This window comes from Lepisma saccharinum, chromosome 17, assembly GCF_977018435.1.
Source record: "Lepisma saccharinum chromosome 17, izLepSacc3.1, whole genome shotgun sequence".
NCBI classification, from domain to species: domain Eukaryota; kingdom Metazoa; phylum Arthropoda; class Insecta; order Zygentoma; family Lepismatidae; genus Lepisma; species Lepisma saccharinum.
Window position 1 is genome coordinate 60245153 of NC_139245.1, and position 7676 is coordinate 60252828.

Sequence of the window (7676 nt, forward strand, 5' to 3'; positions counted from 1 at the left end):
ATCCAGACAAATACAGAACTCCCACAAAAATATGCCCAAAATGCCATAGAAAATATAGCATGGAATATTTCACATATAAACATAAGGGTACTTGTTCTGCACAGTCATCAACATTGCCCCCACAACCATCTACATCTGGTCTCAAAAGGAAGCTTGAAACACCTGTTAATGCTAGAGCAGCAAAGCAGCCACGCTATGAACCCATCCATAGCAGTTTTGCTGGCCAACTTAGGGATTACCGTTTTGTATCAGAGCCAAGATCTGACATTAAGAATTTTTTGAACAGTAAAAATCCTGATGTGCAGGCAATTCTAAATGCACAAAATGGCTCTTATAAGCTGTCCCTCAAATTGTTTACACAATATAAGAAGCCAAATGGCACAAAATTTACACAGCCTCACATAACAGAAACTGTAGCTGTATATTCAAATGCAAATTTAGACAAAATAATAAGCAGTTTGATAGAGCAATTGAATATTAAACACTCTGAATTTGCTGGAAAAGAATCAGGATGGAGCCTATGCGGATCTCCACACACGTTATATATTAATATTTCTGAATTCAGCCCATTACAAGGACCTACATATGTGCCCTTACCTGCCAATATCAACAACAAAAGAGCCGTGGTTAACATAGAAAATAATGATGAGAAATGCTCTCTGTGGTGTATTTTAGCTGCTTTGTTTCCAGTTTTAAGGCATCCTGAGAGAATAACTTATTATAAACAACATGAAAATGATTTTGATGATGCTATGGAGGGCTTAAAATATCCAATGTCTGTTCAGAATATTGATAAATTTGAAAAAAAGGCCAGGGATATCAATGGTAAACAATTATCTATTAATGTATTTATTTGTTCTACTGGTCGTGGCAATTGCTTGATAGCACCTCTCAGAATCAGTACACTTGATGATGATTCTGCTGTTCAGATTGATCTGCTCTTAATTGAAGGGGATGACACATATCATTACACTCTGATACACAGTCTTGAAGCTTTAGTCAGAAAACAACTAGACAAATCTAATACAATATTCAAGTTGTGTAGAAGATGTTTGACTGTATTTGATGGTCAAAAAATAATAAATGGGGTTCGGGAACAAAATGCAGAAATTGCTAAAAACAAGTTAATTGAACATTTAAAATACTGTGGCAACCATAAACCTGTTCATATGGTGATGCCCAGTCCAAGTAAAAATGCCAAATTCAAAAAAATTGAAGCCTTGTTGGAACACCCAGCATATATAGTCTGTGATTTTGAATCAAACCTCAAACCCCTTGCATTCTGCAGCCCAGATCCTGATGAATCTTCAATTACATCATACCAGTTACATGAACCTTCTAGTTTTTATTATGTTGTTGTACAGGATGGTGTGGTTAATAAAGAATATTTATACATGGGAGCAGATGCCATCAAAAAATTTGCACATAGAATAGAAAATGAGTGCCATGACATAGCATCTAATATCTTATTAAAATCAAAACCTATGTTCCTTTAACAGAGGAACAGATTGAAGAAATCAACAATGCAGAAAAATGCCCGGTATGTGATTCTGAATTTTCAGATACAAATATCAAGGTGAAACACCATTCTCATACAGATGGTAAATTCAAAATGGCCCTGTGTAATAGCTGTAATATTAAGATCCAGAGACCAAAATTTGTCCCAATATTTTGCCATGGTGCATCCAATTATGATTTTCATCATCTGATCAGATACGAGGGGTTTGACAAGCAGAATTTAAATATTTTAGCAGAAAATGATGAGAAATATACAGCTATTAGCAAGATAAATAAAGTTAATGGTGTTCCCATTCACTTAAGATTTCTTGATTCCTACAGAATTCTGTCGGCTAGCCTGGCTACACTGGCCAGTCAATTATCTGATGATCAATTCAAAATCACATGTGCTTTGTTTCCAAATCAGGACCTGAAATTAAATAGGCGGAAGGGTGTATACCCATATGATTATGTTACAGGTTTTTCTAAATTTGATGAGTGTTCTCTGCCACCACAACAAGAGTTCTACAGCAAACTCAGAGCATCTGGAATCACTGATGATGATTATCACCATGCCCAGTTGATGTGGAACAACTTAAAATGCCAGACATTTGGTGATTATCACAAGGCATATTTAAAACTTGATGTAACTCTCTTAGCTGATATACTTCAGGCATTCAGAAAATCATCGATGGAAAATTATAAACTGGATCCAATGTATTTTTACAGTGCACCAGACCTAGCATGGTCTGCAATGTTTTTAAACACTAAAATGCAATTGGATCTGATCCAAGATCAAGATATGTATCTATTTATGGAGCAATGTATAAGAGGAGGCATGGTGCAATGCTCTCAGAGATATGCCAGAGCAAATAACAAATATATTCTCAATTATGATCCAGCACTGCCATCAAATTATATACTGTATGTGGATGCCAAGAGCCTGTATGGTTATGCTATGATGGATAAATTGCCATATGCAGGGCTTGAGTGGGTTGAAGATTTCAATATTAAAAATCTTCAGGATTTTGATGACAGTAACTATGGCCTGTTCTTAGAGGTTGATCTGACAATTCCTGATGATTTACACAACAAATTTTCTGATCTGCCCCCAATTCATGAGGTTAAGTGTTCACCTGGCTCTAAACAGAGGAAGCTCATGATGACTCTAGAGCCAAAACAGGATTATGTCATATATTATAAAAACCTCCAGTTCCTAATGAATCATGGTGTTCAAGTGACCAAAGTTGGCAAAGTCTTAAGGTTCAGGCACTGAAGATGGTTGAAGCCATATATTGATAGAAACACAGAGCTTCGAACATCTGCCATGAGCCAATTTGATAAGACCTTGTTTAAATTGATGGTAAATTCAGTGTATGGCAAAACCATAGAAAATGTCAGAAAACATACTGATGTTAAATTAATTACTGACCCCAGAAGGAGCAAAAAATTTATAGCAAAGCCTAATTTCAACTACAGAAGAATTTATGATGAGCATATGGCACTCTTCAACATGAAAAAAACAAAGATTAAGTTTGATAAGCCTATTTATGTAGGGGCTGTGATATTAGAATTGGCCAAATTACACATGCTAAAGTTGTATTATGATGTGTTGAAGCCTTTTTATGGTTATCGTGTAAAACTGATGTACATGGACACAATAGCTTTATTCTTAATATTCAGAGAGAAGATGATTATCAATATATGTCACAGCCTGCATTGTTTGAATATTTTGATACCAGTGAACATACAAAGATTCAACACCACAACAAAAAGGTGCCTGGCAAGTTAAAAGATGAGACACTTGGCGATGTTATTGTGGCATTTGCTGGGTTAAGGGCCAAGATGTATAGTTTTGAAACATGTAGTGGTGTTGTTGCAAAAAAAGCCAAGGGCATTGGCAGAGATACTGTAGATAAAGAACTTGAATTTGAAGATTACAAAAATTGTCTCAAGTCACAGAAGTTAATTAAAACATCAGAAAATAGAATTCAGAGTGTGGATCACTTGCTGACTACAAATGTTGTAAGAAAAGTGGCTCTGGACCCACATGATGATAAGAGATGCATTTTGTCATGTGGCATACATACTCTACCATGGGGTTATTGTGATTTGAAAAGTGGCAAACAATGCCCAATTACAATGCATGATTTGAAATAAATAAACATGCCTATGAACTTATTTGGGTTCAAAAAACAGGCTATTATGGACCTGCCAACACAAGCACCCTCTTCTGATATACAATCTGTAATATCTAAACTAAGTGGTTTGTTAATTATTCATCTGAACAGCATACTTACAGATGTTGATGATGAAACAGGTAAAATATTATACATATTTAACAATAATTTAAATCATTACCAATTACCTGTAGGAGGTCAATTACAATTTATTACAACTCCCGAGGGTAATGTCAAGGTTTCAATAGGCAAAAATATTTACAGGATAAAGCACTCAAACATGATTTCTGGCACTGTATATACTGTTTCTGCTGGTGACTGCTTATATATTGAGGTCCCGGGATACTATGACAAGCTTATACCTTTTTTATAGAATTAAGAATTAGATATTCAATAATAAATAACCACTAAATCAAAATGCCTAATTATATATTTGGCCATACAAGACATGAAGATCACAGTGATGAGATTCTGATGCTTGATGTCAGAGTCAAAAAATTAAGAAGTGATTTACAAGCTTTACAAACCACACTCAATGCCAGTCTTCAATTAGAAATTACAAATTTACAATCACAATGCATGGACCCTCTTCTTAAAATTGACTCAGAACTCAAATTGCTGCTTCAAAAATATACAGATTTGGCCACATTGGATAATTTTCAAAGTTTAGAGGAAGCTGTAGCAGCTCTTCAAGCCAAATTTAAGACTCAGGCTAACAACTTTGAGCAATTGAAACATCAATTGGAAGAGCAGATAAATAATGTCCAGGCACAGCTCCAAACAATTGTCAAAAGCATAAAATCACAAGAAGATTTTGATCTAGTGATTTCCACTCTAAAAGAACAGATTCAATCACTGGAGATTCCTAATCTGGACCCTCTGAACAATGCCATAGCCGAGGTTAAAGAAAAAATTGAGACACTTGAAAATTTTATGAACAACTTGCCATCTTCTGATGCTCTGAGTGCTATAACTCGGAGTGTTGCCAACATCAAGCTGCAACTTGAGACATATGAAGATTTTGGAAAAATTCAGAGTACCATAACTCATCTTGAGGGTACAATAGCAGCAGTGCAAAATGATCTGACAAATGTACAAGAAACTCTAGAATCTCGCCTGCCTGGTATTGTAGACACCCTTGTCAGTGTCCAGCAACAGATCACAAAACTTGAAAACCTCAACACTGAATCTGAGCTATCTCATTTTCATCACTTGATCGATGATATGCAAACAAAGCTTGAAATTTTACAACAATCAACACCTACTCAAGCAGATATAACCCTGCTTCAAGATGCTATGCGTGGTGTGGTTGATGCTTCTGAATTAAATGATGCGATATTGGCACTTGAATCTTTGCAAAATACTGTATCAAATCTGCCTACATCACAGGAACTTAAAAATATAAAGAGAGCAGTGAATCGCATATTGAAATCAGAAGATATCAAGAATATCCAGACAGAGATCAAACAACTTACTCAGACAGTGGCCACTCTACCAACTGATCAACATATTAAAGAACTGCATGCCCTGTTTGAGGATATCAGAAGACAAGTCCATGATCTTACTGCTCAAAATTCAAAATTGGCAGTTGTTGAAAATTTACAGCAAATTGTAGCTAATATCAAGCAACAGCTAGGAAGCATGGAATCCAATCAAGCAAATGCTTTGTCTGTTTTTGCCACCCAGCTACAAGAGATTGTGCAACAATACAAAAAACTTGTTGTGGACATAAAGATCAAGCCAGTCCATGATGATGTTGTTAGGCCTATCAATGAGCACCTTGAATCTGTAACAAGTAGATTGCTTACAGCAGAAAAAGAAATAACTGGCATAATCGAGAATCCTAAACATACAGTAATTCTCGAATTGTACAGTATCCCCAACAAAGAATATGATTCACCATTTACACCAGGCGGCAAAATATATATGCTGTCCCCTGCACAATTTTATTACCAGTTTTTTGTTGGGGCACACTTAGACCAATCAAGATCAAATATTGTCTACAACCACAGGCACACCACTACCCTACCTTATCAATAACAAATGCTGATAACAAAGCAAAAATCACCAGTGTAGAGTTAGAGGATTTTAGAGACCCCAATACATTAGTAACATCTTATGCTGAAGATGATGGCTCTCTGGAATTTAATATACAAATAGGAGACAAACTGTATTTAGAAAATCCTGTAGTATCAGCTGCTGAACACACCATAGTTGCAATATTCTTGTTTACATACTATGTCTAGACAAATTATTGTTGATGAATTACACAGACAAGCCAGACATAATTATAAGAGACTGCCAGTGGTTACAAAAGGCATAGATGATTTATGGCAGTGTGACTTGGTTGAGATGTCAAGTGGACAGCTGAAAAACTTAGACAAATTCAACAAGGGCTACAAGTATCTACTCACTGTCATAGATACATTTTCAAAATATGCCTGGGCTGTGCCACTCAAATCCAAGACTGGAAAATGTGTTACAGAAGCCTTCAGGACAATCGTCAATCAGAGTGGAAGATCACCGCGCTATTTGCAAACAGATATTGGCAAAGAATTCTATAATTCTGTGTTCCAACAATTTATTAAAAGCCAGTCAATACAACATTACTCGAGTTACAGTGATCTCAAGGCTTCTATTGTAGAAAGATTCAACAAAACCTTAAAAAATCATATGTATAAACAATTTACCCTTCAAGGTAATTATAAATGGCTTAATATTCTTTCAGAACTTCTACATAAATATAACAACTCGGTCCATTCCACAATCAACATGAAACCCTCTGAGGTAACTTCATCTGATGAGCAAAAATTGATCAGTACTGTTTATTACCCTAGATACCAGCCAACAACAAGAGAAGCCAAATACAAGGTGGGTGATTAAGTAAGAATCAGCAAATATAAGCTCTTATTCAAAAGAGGCTTTACCAGAAACTTGAGCACTGAATTATTTACAGTGGTTCAAATTAAACCTGGGACCCGATACACATATATAATAAAAGATCACCGAGGAGAAATTCTCAAAGGCAGGTTTTATGAAGAAGAACTCAGCAAAACTAAGCAGCCTGACACACATCTCATAGAAAATATCATCCGCAGAAAAGGCAACAAGTTACTTGTCAAATGGCTAGGACTCCCAGAACACAGCTGGATCGAGGCAGACAAAGTGATACTATGAACACCTGGGATGTTATAAAAAGACTGCCAGAGCCTGAACAGCAGATTAAGAGAAATGGCACGCTGCTGCCTGATAATATTAGATGTCTTATTGTTGGGCCATCGGCTTGTGGTAAAACTACACTAATGATTGATAATTTTTTATTGGCACCCAACTGGTTAGCCCGGGGAAAACAGGCACTTGTATGTCTTCTCTAAGAGCTTGGAGCAATTAAAATATCAGCAGCTGATGAAGCTATATGATGGACTGGATATAGCCACTTTTGAATCAGATGTTAAGCCACTCCATGAATGTCTCGATAATTCTGTTGTTGTGTTTGATGACATTATACTGGATAATCAAAACAAGGTTAGAAATTTTTTTACACAGGGCCGACACAAAAACATAGATTGCTTATACCTGGCACAGACAATTTCTAAAATTCCAAAGCAGCTGATCCGGGACAACAGCAATTTTATATGTGTGTTTCATCAAGATCATACCAACCTCAAACACATACATGATGAATATGTAGGTGGGGACTTGAGCTACAATGATTTTTCTAAGTTTTGCAGTAGGTGCTGGAACCAGGACAGTTATGGGTTTGTCACAATTGATATGACAAGGAAACCCAATAGTGGCAAATACAGAAATAAAATCAACAATTTTCTAGACATTGAAACGTATATAAATAACCATGAAAAGGCCAATTATTGATGATCTTAAATTAAGAGATTATCTTGTAAAAAATTTAAGGGATGGAAATCAGAGAACCGAGGAATCTATGAACAACACAAGCAAACAGAACAGCCTATTATTGATGCTATTAGTGAATTAGGTAAA